This window comes from Sapajus apella, unplaced genomic scaffold (genome assembly GCF_009761245.1).
Source record: "Sapajus apella isolate SASKATOON/1434 unplaced genomic scaffold, GSC_monkey_1.0 scaffold100, whole genome shotgun sequence".
Lineage (NCBI taxonomy): Eukaryota > Metazoa > Chordata > Mammalia > Primates > Cebidae > Sapajus > Sapajus apella.
The window spans coordinates 2,681,825-2,701,017 of NW_022437040.1; the positions used below are offsets into that span (position 1 = coordinate 2,681,825).

Consider the following 19,193-nt stretch of genomic DNA (forward strand, 5'->3'; position numbering starts at 1 on the left):
TGGCTTTCTCAAAAGTGAAAACCAGGCAGTATTGGGAAAGCCCATCTTTCCATCATTTCAGCTAACTTTCACTGTACACCTTGTATTCACTGGTCACTGTGCAAAAAACCAGGGATGAAGAAATTCAAAGCCAGCAACAAATAAGGCACAATTTCTCTACTCCGGAAGTTTACAGACTGGTGAAGGCAGACATAGGCAAAAGAGTAGGATGCAGTTCAATAGCTAAAGAATTTATCCCTGCTTACTAGCTGTGTGACCATAGGTAAGTTCTTTATCTCTGTACCATGAGTGTCTTCATTTGTAAAATGGAAGTGATGTCAGTCCATACCTATCTTGTGTGGGCTGTAAAAATTCAATAAGCTTCCGCAATTAGCATGTAATTAGCTCTCAACAATGATATGATGTTATGATGTGATGGACGTTTGGATGTGTGATGTGAACACTATGTGGCAAGAATAACGCTGAAAGAGAAAGAGAGGGGCACCTCTGGTTGTTGTCCAGGAAGGTCTAGAGATATATGGCTATTTAATTTACAAAGAACAGTTAGAACTGCAAAAACAATGTTCATCCGGTCTTGATGAGAAAGAAATCATGAGTCCCCCAAATTAAACCCTCTCAATTGATGAAGTGACCAGGATTACTCAGAGTGCAGTTTTTCTTCCTGGTGCACCCCTGAAGCACCAGGACATCGTTCCAGAGTCTAGGAACGATGCTTATCAATCTTTTGCCATTGGCTTCTACTTGCAGGTGCCTTCTCTACTATTCAATCATATACTATAGTTTGAAAGACAAATGAACTCAAGAAAAGCGGAAAACAATACTGTGGTTTTTAAATCTGTCACTGTTCTTCCCCCACTTCAAAGTTGACTTGACAACTGCATTTATTTCACATTGCAATTGCTACAAGTTAATAATATTGTTTTATCAGGAAACATTTATCTTGAGGAAGAAAGTTATCCTAATACAGCAGATAACTTATCCAAGGACAAATAGAAAGGGGCTGTGTCTAGAGGGTAATGCTAATGCATGGCATGCTATAAAAATAAATGAAATCTGATTAACACTATTGGAGGGAAGAATAAGTCATCGTTTCTATGAAATATTATTTTCCTGATTGGAACCATTTCCATTTTTGTCAGCTTAAAACATTGTATTAAAGATGAGATCACTTTAAAACTGTGACAGCTATCTCAAGCCTTGTGATTATAAATGGTGTTATAGGCTTGTAATCCTGTTGTTCTAGACTGAAGTATTTTCTTCATAAATTGAAAGAGAAACATACTAGGAATTCAGAAGATTTTAATCAAAATTCAAAAAATTTAATGGGAATTTGAAAGGCTGGCTCACTAAGTATTCTTGATAGTGAATTTAATTTATGGAAGAAAATTCCTAGCAAATTTGGCTATGCCAAAAATAGCCTGCATATGCTCTTTTTCTTGGAAATGAATAAATATATATATATATTTATTTATTTATTTATTTATATATATACAATATATATTTTCATGGAAGCAACATTAAGTACCCTGCTTTTACTGATTCACATAGATTAGTTCATTTTCAGCTCCATTTAAATCTGTAAATTTAACCTAACACCTATGGAAAGGTAACAATTGTTTTTTAAGGGAGAAAAATAGATCATGACAGGTTAGATAGCATTGACTTCATGATAGAGCTAGTCTCTTTTGAAAAAAATAGTTTATTAATGTATTAAGTGAAAGCAGTGTGGGTCACAAATTAGGAAAGAATGCACCTGGACGTGATTTATTTTGAATTGGACTGCTGAAACACATCTTGTATAAAATCACTCATTCCTGTTTTTCTGTAAGTTTGCCTGCAGCATTGTATGGCATCTCTTAGAATGTGTTACACAACTCAGCAGTGCCAAGGCTAAGCAATGCAGAGGACAGGTTGAAAGCTGGTATTATGCAAAAAAATTTTTTAAAAATTAGCAAAAACAAGCAGGTGGGTTGTTTATGGTAATGCAGGTGTGGTTTCAGTAATAAATCAACCCACTTATAATGATAATAGCTTGTATTTATGCAAGCCCTTTATGAAGCCAAATGTATCTTTAAAATATAATTATTTTCATTCAAAATGCATCCTTGTGATTAGCAAGGGCACAGGTTTAATTAACTCTGTTTTATGGATGAGGAAATTCACCATGTCCTCTGCTGATAGGCAAGTATTTCCATGGAGTAGATTCAACATCCTTTTCTGCTGCTTAGTTAGACCTAGGTATGGAAACAGTGGGTCTCTACTGATCACCAAAGAGATGACTGAAAACGGGACAATGAAGAGAGAACAGAGAAAGTCATCACAACAACTGTGCATTGGGGCACCAGAGTGCCTGTAGCTGAATTTCCAAAGCAAATTTCCAGTTCATAAGTTGGAAAGGTGCTCCATGTTGGAGCACCTTTTCTTTTAAACAAACAAAAACCCAAAGAACCAAGATGGAAATAACTGAACTGCTGTAGATATTCCCAAGCTTTAATGCACACAAATCAACAGAAATCATTGTGCTTTTGTAAAACTCAAATTTGAGTTTTAGCCTACTGAAAGGTGTTACCCAAACGTAGAAAATCAGTCATTCTGTTCGTTAATTCTTCAGCTGGCTCTGAAGTTGCTTAAGAAAAAGAGAGAAGAAAATGAGAGATATTGGGTTATTTTTTCCTACTCTGAGATAATTTATATCATTTTCCATCCAACAAAAGCTTTACTTTCTGCCAGACATTAAATAAGAAACTGCTTTGTTGAGAGGAGATTCAAGTGTTTTAGTTGCTATTTAGTTTGTTTTGTTTTTTCACTCACAAAATGGGATCCTTTCTGAAAGTTCTGTTGCAAATGCACAGTTCATAATTATGTTACTGTGGGTGTGCGGGGTTGGGGAGGAGTCACAATGCAGAGTTAAAGTGGCCTTATTTTTGAGATAGAGTTTTGCTCTGTAGCCCAGGCTGGAGTGCATTGGTGGGATCACAGCTCACTGCAACCTCCAACTCCTCGGCTCAAGTGACCCTCCCGCCTTGGTCTCCCACACCTCTGCGAATACAGATGTGAGCCTCTGTGCATGGCCCAGCCACTCCTTTTTAATGTGAGAAGATGAAGAAAGACAAATTCCACACTGGGAACCAGGTAGGTGTCCCTCGCCTCCCATATCCCCAGAATCAATCATTAGGTAATTTTCAGAGTAGGTCCTTCAAGCCAACTCATGTATTCATTCATTTTTGTTCAAAAATATTGAGTATCTCTTCCACACAAGGCAGTTTTTGAAGAGCTGGTGTATGGCGGCCAACAGCATAGACACAGCCTTTGCTTTATGGTGTTGATTGTCTGGTGTATGGTGTGGCATTTAGTCGATAGAATGATTTGTACACCCAGGAACACAGACACTCTTACTCTGTATGTCTGGAATGGCATATCAGTGATGCATTGAATCTCAATAAATTTGATAACAAGGTAAGAAGACCAGGTCTTCAGTTCAACATTAGGGAAATTCCCCAGTGACTGATGCTTTGCATCTCGTATTGTCTTGTAAGGACAATTAATAGAGCCTTGGCAGAAGCAAATTTATCAGTGAATAAATGGTCACTCCTATTTTTAAGTGCCATCCTTTCAGTTCTGTAAAAATACGGAATTATTTTATCAAATTGTCTGAGCTCAGGCCCCCTACATCTGTCCGTGTCATCTCCGTCAGTGGCACTCTTGGAGAAAAAAAAATGACGTTACAATAAAAAGTTATATCTGTGACCCCTTCCACCAAGGTACCCACAACTTTCTTCACCAGTGCACATGGCAATGCTCTTGTGAAATTCTTTTTAGGTTATCATACTACATTATCTGTAGGTGGTAGTAGGTTTGAAAATTATTATTATTATTATTATTAATATTTTTTTTACTGCAACAACCTAACAGGAAAACTAAACAGAGATCAGGGAGAGAGTGGTATATCAGTCAGGGACTAATCAGGAACATAACCCACTTGAGAATTTAAAATAGAGCATAGGCTGGGGAGTCGGTGACAGCATAATAGGACAGCTACAAAGCAAACAGGAATAGGGAGGCAATCCAGAGCCCATCTAGGCCAGCAGGGTCATCATCTCCAGGCTGGAAGGGCAGAAGAAGTGGAGCCAGGAGATGCACGGTCTCCTAGGGGAAGCTGGAGCTAGGGTGTGCCTGCCAGGCAGGAGCTGGAGTCACAGATACAACATTGACTATCACATTGTCATCAGACTCAGAGAGAGAAAGGTGTAGATATCCAGTATTCTCGTATGCTTTCCCTATACTTCATGCCCCACCCCCAGCATCCCCTGAGACATTCCCAGTTGGAAGTCAGTGGCTTATGGGAATCTGGCTGGAGGGGCATCAGTCTACCTGTGGCACACAGAAAGGCACAGAAACAGTGAGTCATGGATTTGAGCACAAACAAGCCCAGTTCCGCCACAGAGATTTACAGAAAATACTTTGTTACTGTTGAAGAGGGATATCTATAAGAGAGTTGAGGAAAGTGAGTGATAGATCCTTTTACAATATTCTAGTGGAGTCTGTATGGGGGAGGCGGCAGGAGGCTATGGGAACTCTGTACCTTCCACTCATTTTGCTGTGAACCTAAAACTGCTCTAAAAGATAAAGTCTATTAAAAACATATTTTAAAAAAACTAACAAATGTTCTTAAAATTGACTAATGAGTTCAGAGAATAAATTGAGGATGAGATGAATATGTAAAAACATCAGCAGCTCTGTACATCAAAAAATACTCAGCTAAAAATTATAAATGTTTAAAAGATCACAGAAGATAAACATGAGCATATCCCTCCCCATCTTATCTTTATTATTTTTTCCTATTTATATAAAAACAATGGGATATAAACAAATAGAAAATAATACTGAAATATTTACAGGGAATCATGAAAACAGATTTTAAGAAATTAAGATCCATATGGCCAGGTGTATTGGCTCACACCTGCAATGCCAGCACCTTGGAAGACCGAAGTTGGCATATCACTTGAGGTCAGGAGTTTGAGACCAGCCTGGCCAACATGGCAAAACCCCATCACTACTAAAAAATACAAAAATTATCCAGTTATGATGGCATAAGGCTGTTATCCCAGCTACTCAGGAGACTGAGGCAGGAGAGTCATTTGAAACTGAAAGGTGGAGGTTGCAGGGAGCTGAGATCCCGCCACTGCACTCCAGCCTGGGAGACAGAGCAAGACTCCATCTCAAAAAAAAAAAAAAAAAAAAAAATTAAGATACCTATGTTGTTTCTGGGTGGCAGCACTCAGTATAGTAACCTATATTTTCTTCACAAATGAATAAATATTAATCCAATCTGGAATACAGTTCCAATAGTGATATTAACATTTTCGTTTCAGCTTTTGTTTAGTTTGTAGGACTTACATAAATTTGTTTATGAATCATCTGGAGAAAAAAAAAAAGAAAGAACAGCTAAATCATGGTTACAAATATCAAGTGATAGAGTCCAAGAGTCCAACAATATAAAACATAAATAAACACATCAAAGCTATAGTCACTAAAATAGGAAGATTTTCTTGCAAGACTAAGAAGTAGATCAATGGAATCAAAGGGAATTCCAAGCAGACACACACACACACACACACACACACACACACACACAATTTAATATTTTTTAACAGTGTTATACTTTGTTGAGAAGAGAAACTGACATTTAATAAATGTCATAAAATATAGTGGAATTTTAACTTTTGATAACAGAAAAATACTTACATAAGTAAAATAAGTATATAAATTTGTCATCTAAACATATGTAAGTATATATTTATATCAAGTAAAAAATAAGAAAATGTATATTTATGTACCTTTAAAAACATATATGCATATCAAAAGATGTGAAGGAGAGATTACAGGCTGGGCACCGTGGCTCATGCCTGTAGCCTCAGCACTTTCGGATGCCAGGTGGGCAAATTACTTGAGGTCAGGAATTCGAGACCAACCTCAGCAACATGGTGAAACCCCATCTCTATTAAAAATACAAAAATTTGCTGGGCATGTTGGCTGAAGCCTGTAACCCCAGCTACTTGGGAGACTGAGGCAGCCTACTTGAACTCATGATTTGGCAGCACAAGATCATGCCACTGCACTCTAGCCTGGGCCACAGAATGAGACTTTGTCTCAAAAAAAAAAAAAAAATTCAAATATACGAAGAGTCTTTCATATTTTTAGCTACTGGACAATTTATTTCCTTCTGCTTTGCATATTTAGCCTAATATCATGTACCACTTAATGATTTACAGTTTGGGGACACATTGTTAATAATAGGTAGTATTTGTTGAGTCCTTAAATCATTTGACATGAACTGACTCATTTAATCCTCTTAACAATTTACAAGGAACATATTCCCTCACTTCATTATGTAAATAATAAAACAAAGGCCTAGAAGGGCTAGCAACTTTCAGAAGATCATATTGTCACTTTGCAACAGGTCTGGGATTTGGGTCCCAGAGAGGCGGCTGAAGCCACCATGCAACTGAATCCTGAGTAGCAGAGTTCAGTCTCATTTAACAAGACGGCATCCACGTAGATTAAGGAATCTTAGCTCTTAAAAGGTTCTTCGAATTACATTTTTCCACCCAAGCCTATGATCACTCAATTGGCTGTGTAAGGTAGTTTGATAGGCACTCGCATTATTTTTCTGATTCAAAGAGAGTCTTTTCAAGCGCTACTTATTCAGGATGAGAGGTCAATAATTTCCCGGAATCCAGGTGTGCTTCTGTAGACTCCCGTTTGTCCTTGAGCTCTCACGAGCCATCACCCTTGCTTCCAGAAAGTTGAGTTATTTGTGTGCCCTAGACTGTGAAATCAGAGAAGGTCTGTTTCTATGGGAACCAGTTTATTTCATCCAAGAGGGCAGTGAAGAGTCATTTGTGAATGCTACAGAGTGAAGAAGAAGTTCACCACACAGCACATCCTCAATTTGAAACACCATTTCTTTCATTTCCCTTTTCTCCTTCAGAAATGTCTCCTTTTAAAAAAAATTATTTATTTTACTTTAGGTGTATACTATATCTGGCATTTCTCTCCATGTTATCCCTCCCCACGCCCCTACTGTCTCTCCCCTAGCACCCCTAACTGCCCCCAAATGTGTGATGTTCCTCTCCCTGAGTCCATGTGTTCTCGTCATTCAACATATGTCTACTTTTAATCCCCTGTAGCTGAAGGAATCACAACGTCTTTCCCTGACAGTCTAGATAAACTCTCTCCTGATCCATATTCAAAGTATCTAAAACCCTGAAACAAGTTCTCACGGAATACAGGTAGACACATTTTGTAGCCTTCCTCATCCCCTGAAGTAGAAATGACAACATCAGAATATATAAGAATGTATTGCTTTAATAGAGGGGCCTTGAATCTTTGGGCAGAAATGGGAAGAAGGAAGAAGGATAGGTGATTGATAAAACCAATATTATTATTCTTGTCTTTGTTTCTGAATGTCTCCGCTTTCTCAGTTGCTCAATTCCAGTTACAATTCAAGAAAAAATATTTGTAACCCTAACTTGACAGATTGTTGTTCACTGTTGAGCCTTTAAAATATAAAGACCAATATTTTATTTATAACCTACAGTTTTCAGTTTTTCTAAGTATCTTTAAACATTTTTATAGTAAGTGATACAGACTCCTATAGAAACCAGTGCTTGACAAGATATCTCAGTATTACCTAGAAATAATACTTTTCATGCATTTTATTATGAAAATATTTATTTTTGAAAAATAGGCTCTTAAATTTTTATAAACAGAAAAAAATACAATGGATTTATCATGATCTAGTCATTTCCTGAAATTAAGGAGATTTGTGAGTGCATGAAGATGTTTTCCAAAAGTCTATCTTGGAGATCAAAAACATCGCTAAAAATGTGAAAGTAATTTTTTCAAGAAAGGCCTTTGCCAATTATCCTATCTCTAAATTTTAATTTGGTATAATGACATTTAAGAGACTAGATATATACATTATTCCATCATGGCATGAAATCAATGTACAAATTATTTTATCATGGAATGAAATTAAACACCTAGTTTATAGAAATAAAGTAAGGAAAATGTAAAAGTATGTCAGCTGATTCATAAATGTAATTGGATGTGAAAACTTCAATATGAAGGGCTACATAAAAATGTTTAAAATTATTTTTAAAATTCCCAAAACAAGTGTCTTTATTACCTTAAACTTACAGAGAATTACGTTTTATTACATTTTAAGATTTCCAGACAGCTTAGAAAATTCAAATTGTGCCCAGTATATAAAACCTTCCAGGTAGATTTATTTGTATGTTATGTTTTATAAATATGGAAAAAGACTAGTCCATTACTCTATTTTAAGGTAAGCTATACCTATCACAGAGTTGTACATATTTCCCAAAACATGCATTTCCTAAAAGTGCTCAGAAGGATAAGTGGGTTCACTATGAAGCAAATTGCAGTGTAAGCCATTCTGTTTGGACTTTTTCCCAACAGATTTAATTACTCAAGTGCCTCAAGCATATTTGCTTTTATATTATTGGTTTGGCAAATAAGTAGCACCATTAACTTAATAAACATGATGATAGCTCTCTCAGTTCATCATCTTAGAACTTCAGACAGTAAAATATCATTTTCAGATACAAGTTTATGCTAGTATTTTATACATCAAAAGGGTCTTCCAATGTTCTGTGTAGTGACAACAGAGCCTGGAACCCATCAAACAATCCTAAAAGTCAACTAATACCAAAGAATGTTCATGTTAAAAAGTTAAGAAAGTTTATGTGACAAAATGAGGGATGCCAGCTTAAGAAATATACTGTTTCCAAAGATTTTAAATTGCTGTTTATATTGACTGTTAGTACAAGAAGCTCAAACTGTGTTCATTGCAACTACTTTTAAATTTTCTCTCTCTTTTTTGCATTTGTTTTAGTGTAGTTCTTACTTTGAGGCATTTGTATTCCGAGATTGTAAACGTTTTTAATTAGCGTTGCTATCTAGCCACTTTAATATGGTCTATGGCTATCCTTCTAATTATCTTCTTACAACCATTATCAGCCTTTTAAATTTTCTTTTATGTCAGTCTGAAAAGTGACAATGCATTTAGGGTTAACTATTATTTTAGCCATTTTGATTACACACTTTGCCTTTTGACCTTCTGGGAGCCACATGGCCCTCACTGAAGACCTTTGCATAATTACCTATCCGATTTTCTTATCTCCCTCTTCCTTTATATTTCCCCCCACTTAGAGTTTCTGAGTGAAATACAACCGTGGTCATTGTCGAAGTCATGGTAACCTTGCGAGGACTCTTCTCATGGTCTCCACAAGATAACTTATTGCTTTATCTCAGTGTCATGCCATTCCTAAAACTATCATTATGCCTTTTTCTTCTTTAAGGAAGTGTTAATTAACTTAACCAACTTTTCCTTTCATTCATTATTTAAGACAAAATAAGACCCACATGAAGAGTTTAATTCTTATATTTCATTATGTAGATAGTTCCTTTACACATATATGATAAGATTTTTATTCCATGCAAGTATTTACTGCATTCAGAATCTTTCCATTTTTTAAAAGGCTCGTAGTCACATTTACATGATAAAAATTGAATTACGCTGAACTAGGGAGAAATTTTAGACTGTAAATTCATATATCAACCTTGGCATCACCCTTTAACTACAAGCTTATGTATATAGCTGCTAATGAAAATTTCTACTTGGATTTTTAATAGACTTCTCAAAATTAACATGTCAAAACCTAATTTTCGATATTTCACTCTAAACTTGTTTCTTTATAAGTCTTCTTTATCTCAGTATATGGCAACCTTAATTTTCCAATTGCTATACCGAAAACTTTTACTTCATCCTTGATTTACATCTTCTTTCATAAAGTGTATCCAACTCATGAGTAGATCTTGTCAAGTTAACCTTCAAATTATATCTCACATCTGACCAGTCCTCACCACCTCCCTTGTTACCAACCTGGTCCAAGACACCATCATCTCTTGCCTGAATAATTTCAGTTAACCACTACACAAGTCAGTTGAGAATGCTCCTCCATGCCTTCTCACTCTGAATCCAAGCTGCTGGAGCAGCCATAACCCCCTAAATAACTAGTCTCTATGGAAAAGAGTGTTTTGGCAAATCTCACAGCACAGATTAAATCCTCCAGCAGACAGGAGACAGGCGTGACTCTGTTCTCAATCACCTGACCCTACCCAAGCATGTGGAAGCCAGGGTGTGTCATCCTGGCATGTGCCTAGCAGACAGAGAACCATATACCTTTGGTGAAAAATTTCCCATCTAAAATTTACGAAAAGAAAAAGCTGAATTGTTTTTTAGCTATTAACAAGTAACCCTGAAACTATTTTAAACTTTTACCAATACATAAATCCATTATGAACCACTTAATATATTGTCCCAAGAAATGCACATATAAGCAATCAAAAAAATTTTTATTAACATGTATGGTTATGTAAATGTTATTAAATTCTATGAAAACTATATTATTTTTTGAAATGTATAGAATTAATCTAAGATTTTACAGTAGTGTGTTGATTATATGACAGCTCAATCATTCAGAGTTTATGCTTAATACATGTATGTATGTTATATATATTTATATTAACAACTTGCATATATATAACACACATAAATATGTATATGTATGTACATATCTATATGCACACATGTACAGGTTAATTAAAAAATATATACCATAAAATCCACCCACTATAACTACATAGAGTAATGATTGTTTACTAAATTTATATAGCTGTTTAGGCATCAGCACAATGCAGTTTTAGAGCACTTCTATAACCTTATAAAGTTTCACATGACACTGTATAGTCATTTTCTGCTCCTACCTTTGGCCCTGGTGATATGATTTGGCTGTGTCCCCACCCAAATCTCATGTTGAATTATAACTCCCATAATTCCTATGTGTCATAGGAGGAACCTGGTGATAGGTGATGGAATTATGAGGGAGGGTCTTTCCTGCTGTGTTCTTGTAGTAATGAATGAGTCTCATGAGATCTAATGGTTTTTAAAAAGGGAGTTTCCATGCACAAACTCTGTTTGACTGCTGCCATCCACATAAGATGTGACTTGCTCCTACTTGCCTTCCATCATGTTTGTGAGGCTTCCCTAGCCATGTGGAACTGTGAGTCCAATAACCTCTTTCTTTCCCAAATTGCCCAGTTTCAGGTATGTCTTTATCAGCAGCGTGAAAACATACTAATATACCTGGGCAGTCACTGATCTGCTTTCTGTATCTGTACTATTGCTTTTTTCCAGGAATTTGAAATATCTTGGCATGGCCTGTGCATATAAAAACAAAATAATATATCCCTAAAATTTATAAACCTATATTTCAAAACCATAGTAAATAGCTGTCCTCAATATCAACTGAGGGAAAAATAAGAAGAAATACATTTATCCAGGAGGAATTTTATTATACATAGAAAGAACTTCCTAATCCCTAGTGAAATATTTTAGAGTATTATATAAAATAATTAGGAAATTTTCATTAAAAATATGTCAGTTATATTTTTTAAAGGCTGAAAAATAATCACAACTCAAATCAGAATCCCCTTCCAGTTTTTTTTAATATCCATTGTATAATATCCAACATCATTTACACACATATTTTATAGCTGGCAATCTTGTCAGGTAAGAGACAGCAATCATGCACCACTGAATCCATACCTACCATCACAGAGAATCTTAGCGCTATTATATTCCAAACCATGAAATGAATGATGAAATTAAAGACAGCTTTGAGTACCCTAAAATATCTCCCACACTGTTTTGACCACAAGGCCTGAAATACTTTCTTTTATGAAAAAAGAAATTTTTGAACTTCAGATAATGTTAAGATAGATTATGTGTTACCAGTGTCTCCTCTTATGTTTTCTCAGATTATGGATGTATGGACTATAATCCTTCAAGCAGGTAATCATCAAAAAGTACAAATAGATAATCTACAAGAAATGCGAACTTTTCTATTCATCTGATAATATACCTTAGAAGACATAGAATTGGGGTGGAGGGGAGAAAAGAAGGCAAAGTTTTTGTGAATTTGAAAAAATTAAGAGTGTAATCTTTAAGATAATGTAATTTACTGTGTCATTTACAAAATGTTATTTTCTGACACTTGTGAAATTAACAAACTTAAAAGCAAGGCCAGAGCTGAAGCTTTTGGGAGAGTTAGTTGATTAATGATTGATTATGTACATTATCATAAATTTTATAACATCTTCTGTGTTTTATTGAATTTTTAAATTTTTCCTTTTTTTTCTCTCTCATTCATTCTCTTTTTAAATTTTTCTGTCTTAAATAAATTAAGACCATTTCTTGAAGAGATTACAGTTTCCTATATAAAAAAAAACAACTGTATAGCTAGTGAGGCAGTAAACTCTTCACCAAATGACAGTAGGCAGGAAGTCCATAGAAACATGTTCAGCACATGTGAGACATTGGATGAAGACATCCAACTATGACTAAAGAGTCATCTTTTTGAAAACCTGACGCATTCATGGTGAGCTGGTGCCAAGACAAATGCAAGTAGAACTGTAGCCTGGAAATACTTAAACATTATTTGAATTCTCAGAAGTATCATTTTTTACTTAAACATTGGCATGCAAAGCCAATAGTCTGAGTAATCCGGTCTTGAAGTGTAACTTTATTTGTTATGGGGATTTGCTCAGGGAAGAGAAGGGGAAAAAAATAAACCCAGCCCTTCTTCATCTAGTGCAGAGAAAATAGTTGTTTCTGCAACGCTGGAGACATTATTTGAGGCCATGTAAGTGACACTGCCTCAAGCTACTTTAGCAATTTGCAACGAAAATTTGATTTAATTGTTTTTGGTGAAATGTTCAGTTGGCACAGACATCCGGAGAGGATTCTTGTTTGTCTCTTTATTAGCAGATGGATACTAAGCTCTACCAGTAAGAATCTCATGCTGGGTCAGAGTTGCTTAGAACCCAGTGCAAGGAGCTCCCTTAATTCTGTGATGAATTTCCTCTCTTGAAGCAGTGGAGTTGATGAGACAATCATAATACAGGTGGTATTAACATGGAGTCCTTTGTTCAGAAGTTCTACAGATGCCATAGATTTGTAGATAAAACAGCTTGTGAATGTATTATGTATCTTTACTATTTGAAGGTGAAAGGTTCATAACTTGAATAAGATCTATAGAGAGATTTTTATTAAACATTATTTATATAGGAAACAGCTGTATCATACATACCTATCCTTCATTAGCTTCTTGTCCCTTTCATGGTGTCTTGTTTCTTATGAAACAAATCACAGTTACCTAATTGTACACTTACCTACTTTTTAGGACTTGTCCTCTCATTTCCGGTTCTTCTCCACTCCCTTTACACTTTTTGGGTGACCCACTGTAAGGAGAACAGTTGGACACGGGGGGTTGTTTTTCCATTATAGATGTGCTCTAAAGCATTTTTGAAAATATGCTTTATTCAATTTTTACTGACTGCATTCTTTTAACAATTCTTCAGGTGTATTTTGTTTTAAAATTTCCCAGTCTGGAAGAGTCACTGTTAAACTTGTTACCTGGTTATCATTCTAATCATTCCTTATCAGGATCCTTTGATGTTATCTCTTCATCTCCCTAACTTTAATCTTGGACATATTCCAGGGACCAGTCCTTTGGCCTCTTCTCTTTTCTACCTGTCGTTCGTGTCTACATATCCTCTCTAGACTCACTGTTTTATGTACCTTCTAGGTAATAGTGACCCTTAAAACTAAACTTCCAGTCTAGACCTATACCCTAAACCTCAAAATGAAAATCCCCCTACTTATTAATATCATCTCTTAGGTTATCTAATAAACATCTCAAATGCTGTGTCTGGTAAGTCTAGGTTTCTACTCCCTCTAGACCAATATTTTGGAGTCATTGTTGCCAATTCTGTCATCCCCAGATCCAGCTGTTTAGAAAAATCATGGCAGTTCTTTTTCAAAATCCAAATCCAGTTGCTTTTCCCCACCTCCATGATCAACAGAGTGGTTCAAACTATCATCATTTCTTACCTGGATAGTTGTAATAAAGTCTCCTAACTAGTCTCTCTGCTCCCACGTTGTTTCTTCAGTTTATTGTCAGTAGGGCAGCCAATGGGATCTTACACTTACCTACCTTTTAGCACTTGTCTTCTTCTCATTTCTGGATTTTCTCCACTCCTTTTATACCTGGAGCAGAGTTGCTTAGAGCCCAATGCAAGGAACTCCCTTAATTCTGTGATGAGAAGTAAGTTACATCACCATATTCCTCTGTTTAGAGCACTTCGGTGGCTTCTCATCACTCTCACCATAAAAACATAAAAGGCTCTACATGATTTGTTCCTCTCCTTCATCCTCTGATCTTACCTCCTATGACTCTCACCTTAACTCACAATCCCACCAATAGTTTATTTAAAGATCAAACTGGAACAAACTGCTTTTATGATTTTTAAATGTGCTGATTTAAAATTAGAATATGTTGGTATCAGTTGTAGAGGCCTGATGCCATCATTCTCTGAATTCAAAAAGACACTTTTTCACACATTATTTAATTCAAAAATCCATTCTGATGACAGAATGGCTCATTCTCATTATGCACGCTACTGTTGGCATTTAGCTCGTGGAAGAAACCCAATCACATATATCAAAGGCACTTTTGCATCCTTCAATCAATGCATGGAGTCCACAAGTTCCAGATGAAATGGAACAAGCCCCTGTAGCTCCTGTGTTAAATGGTATCCATTAGTACAGCATCCCATTAGCAAGTATTTTCTTGTGATATTGTACAGTAGTCATCTGGCCCAATGTGATTCTTTTTGTCATTACCCATTGAAATATCTATGATATAGCAAGTTACACATTTGTAGTATTGACTTCAGGCAAGTGGCACAATAAATAATGTAGTGGCCAGAAAACTCCTTAGTGTGGAAAAGCTTAGGTTTATCCCAGCTGCAGCTTACTGTGTGGTCCCAATAAGTTATCCTTTTTTCCCTGAATGTCAGTTTTCTTACCTATTCTTTATTAGAAAATCAGGAGGGAAAATGTACATGTGGGGCTTTGTAAACTATAAATCACTGCACAAGAGCTAGGCATATTTGAGTCATTTTTATTGCATGTTTTCTTAAAATAAAAGCCAAATAGTTTTAAGAAAACTGTTACATGTCAAATTGAATTCTTTTTTAAAAAATTCGCAGTGCCTCACGCCTGTAATCCCAGCACTTTGGGAGGCCGAGGCGGGTGGATCACAAGGTCAGGAGATCGAGACCATCCTGGTCAACATGGTGAAACCCCGTCTCTACTAAAAGTACAAAAAATCGGCTGGGCATGGTGGCACGTGCCTGTAATCCCAGCTACTTAGGAGGTTGAGGCAGGAGAATTGCCTGAACCCAGGAGGCGGAGGTTGCGGTGAGCCGAGATCGCGCCATTGCACTCCAGCCTGGGTAACAAGAGTGAAACTCCGTCTCAAAAAAAAAAAAAAAAATTCTTAAACATTAATGATACATACTAGATAACATTCTTTCGAATATTTCCATTTTATGCACTTGCGTACGCCATCTACAAGGAGTTCTATATTCCAATTCCCGAACTACTTCCCTATAAACAGTTTTCAAAGAGGGAAGAGGAGACTACAATAAGTCTTTTTCTTAGGGAATCAAAGCTGACTCCTGATAACAGGGACTCTTCTTTAATGTACTCACAAATTATCTCTTCAATAATTCATTATACATTGTTTGCCTGAAATTGACATAAATCTTACCAATTTGTCCTTTTTTGTCTTACAAAACTTTGCAGTCGTCAATTTCTGTCTTTCTGGTACTTTTTACATTGTCCATTATTTCTTAAAGATTATCATGCAAATACATTTGCAAGTTTTAAAACTACAATAAAAATTTTTTAAAGGAAGACATTTTTATTATTTGGCATTTCAATCTGGTCTTAGTACAGGGTTTTTCCTTCTTTTGTATTCATCATAGGGTAGGCATTCTTATTCTATCTCATGTACGTGCATTCTTTTTTTTCTGAATCTCAATTACTTTATTATAGTAACTGATACATACAGATGATGGAAAAAGTAACAGCCCTAAAGTACATTTTAACTTATACAATCAAAATATTTTGAAATATAGGTATATTTTATTTTACTTTAACTTTGAGGGTACATGTGAAGGCTTGTTACACAGGTAAACACGTGTCATGGAGGTTTGTTGTACAGATTATTTCATCACCTAGGTATTAAACCCAGTACCTAATGGTGTCTTTTCTGCTCCTTTCCCTCATCCCACCCTCCCCATCAAGTAGACCCCAGTGTCTGTTGTTTCCTTCTTTGTGTTCGTAAGTTCTCATCATTTAGCTTATACTTATAAGTGAGAAGATGAATTATTTAGTTTTCTGATCCTGCGTTAGTTTGCTAAGAATAATAGCCTCCAGCTCCATCCATGATTTTGTAAAAGACATGATCTCATTCTTTTTCATGGCTGCATAGTATTCTATGGTATATATGTACCACATTTTCTTTAACTGGTCTATTTTTGATGGGCATTTAGATTGATTCCATGTATTTGCTATTGTAAATAGTGCTGCAATGAACATTTGCTTGCATGTGTCTTTCTGACAGAATGATTTCTATTTCTCTGGGTATATACCCAGTAATGGGATTGCTGGGTCTAATGGTAGTTCTGCTTTTAGTTCTTTGAGGATTTGCCCTACTGCTTTCCACAATGATTGAACTAATTTATATTTTCACCAACAGTGTATAAGTGTTCCATTTTCTACACAACCTTGTCAGCACCTGTTGTTTCTTGACTTTTTTTCTTTTTTTGAGTTGGAGTCTCGCCCGGTTGCCCAGGCTGCTGTGCAATGGTGTGATCTTAGCTTACTGCAACCTCCGCCTCCCTAGTTCAAGCAATTCTCCTGCCTCAGCCTCCAGAGTAGCTGGGATTACAGGCGTGCACCACCATACTGACCGATTTTTTTTTTTTTTTTTTGTATCTTTAGTAGAGACAGGGTTTCACCGAATGTTGGCCAGGCTGTTCTCAAACTCCTGACCTTGTGATCTGCCTGCCTCAGCCACCCAAAGTGCTGGGATTACAGACATGAGCCACCATGCCCAGCCTTGACTTTTTAGTAATAGCTAATCTGACTGGTGTGAGATGATATGATATCACATTGTGGTTTTGATTTGCATTTCTCTAATAAACAAGGTTTATTACATAGCTTCTTTACATATGCTTGTTGACTGCAGGTATGTCTTCTTTTGAATAGTGTTTGTTCGTGCCCTTGCCCACTGTTTAATCTGGTTGCTTGTTTGTCTCTTGTAAATGCATTTAAGTTCTTAACAGATGCTGGATATTAGATATTTTTGCCAGATGCATAGTTTGAAAATATTTTCTCCCATCCTGTAGATTGCCTGTTTATACTGTTGATAGTTTCTTTTGCTGTGCATAGAGTTTAATTAGATCACACTGGTCAATTATTGCTTTTTAAAAAATTTTTTGCTTTCTTGTGATTGTTTCAGTGTACACACACTCTTGAAAACTGGCTTCCCTGTGTAGCCATATGGGTTCATGTACATTTGTTTTAATTCTTGCTCTTTACTACTAATGCCAAAGAGATGTTTTCAAGGTCATGGTCATTTCCACATTTCAAGGTACTGTTTTCTTATGCTCAGAATCTAGTCTGCATAGTAAATTTATTCATTGTTTTCTCTGCCCTCTTCCATATGATTTTCCTGGTACTGACAAGTTATACCTTGGCTATGAATCACACGGCCATTTGCTATAAACATGCTTGCATGCATGCCATTTGTCACACTATGTAAACACCAAGTAGTTCTCTTCCCATGTTTTGTATATTCATGATTCCCTATTTCCATACAAATCAGCATTGTCATCTAAGACTGCTCATTGCTGGGAAGTTCTGCAGAAGACCTTATTCATTCTTCATGGGGAAAAAATTAGGTCTCTTGTAAGCCCATAGGTCTTTTTCTATTCTGGCTGATGTCTATGTCCCTGAGGTTTCCTCACAGCTATTGAAACTTCACAGTTAGAAGAAGACTTCAGGCAATATAAGTAGAAAAAAAAAATTTAATTGAGGTTGAAAAAGTTTCTCCTGCTAAGCAATACAACCTCTCTACATGTATTTGCAAGATACTGTAAGACTCTTTCCTTATAGGAAAGCTATAAATAAAGAGACCGTCTTATTCTGTAATCTTTTAAAAGCAAAATAACATTGGTTAAAAAAAAAAAAAAGTGTCCTATGTCCTAAAAAGAGAGAGAGAAAGTTGAGAGTAATAGAATTTAAATGACTGATTTTAGATTGAGCTGTTACTCAGAAGTAGAGCAACAGTACTGAAATTTGTGTGTTGTTTTCCCAGGTGTTAGCAAGCCCTCCCGGCTTAACTGGCTCTATGTTTGCTCCATTCTTTGGATCATTAATAATGACAGTAAATAAAACTCAACCAAGGAAGCTAGTTCTTTTAATCTGACAGGTAATGGAGAAGCAGTCACGCCTCAAAATGAAGAAATACCTGTAGCCAGAAATCTCTAAGTTTCCATTATAACAACTGAGCTGTTTAGCAATACAATTTTAAAATTTTAATAGTTAGGAAACAGACTTGGCTAGGAAAACCCACAGTCCCCGATCCCCTCCTGCCCTGGGCACTCTCTGTTAATGCTACTCAGGCTCAATATGCCTGAGGCTTGGCCTTTAGATGTGAACTTATTTTACCTTTACTTGGTTTACCTATTTAACATAAAAAATATATTTTAGGGAAAATATTTTTTAAAAGTCACTAGAAAGAACAAAAATTACCTGTAATTCTGCCATCAGGAGAAAATTAAGTTTATCAATCAAATATGTATCACAATAAAAATTCTCTATGCACAGAATTAAAAATGCATTTTAGGTGTATGTAATTTATTTACCCAAGTGGGGATAGTCTATAAAGATTTTTCCTGATTTTTACAATAAATGATAAACTATAGATTATAGTAGCCAAATAATCACCAATGGCCCCATTAAGAAGTTTATGAATACCATTGAGTCAAGATGTGTTCCTCTTCCTGGTGCCATTCCCTGCATTATGGGGGAATTTGGAATTTTATTTTCCTTGTTACACTGCTTTCTTTATAGTTTCACTGAATATGTGTGAGTGTCTACATAATATACAAGTTTGCTTCTGTTGCAT

At 36.0% G+C, this 19,193-nt stretch overlaps 1 long non-coding RNA gene across 2 annotated transcripts in view; it reads left to right on the plus strand.

Moving 5' to 3' along the window:
* Positions 1-2,965: 2,965 nt before the first annotated feature.
* LOC116536407 overlaps positions 2,966-19,193 on the plus strand; it is a 74,585-nt gene continuing 58,357 nt past the window's right edge. For both annotated transcript variants that reach the window (XR_004262613.1, XR_004262612.1), the window contains exon 1: positions 2,966-3,132. This is a non-coding gene — a long non-coding RNA (uncharacterized LOC116536407). The remainder of the gene's footprint in view (positions 3,133-19,193) is intronic.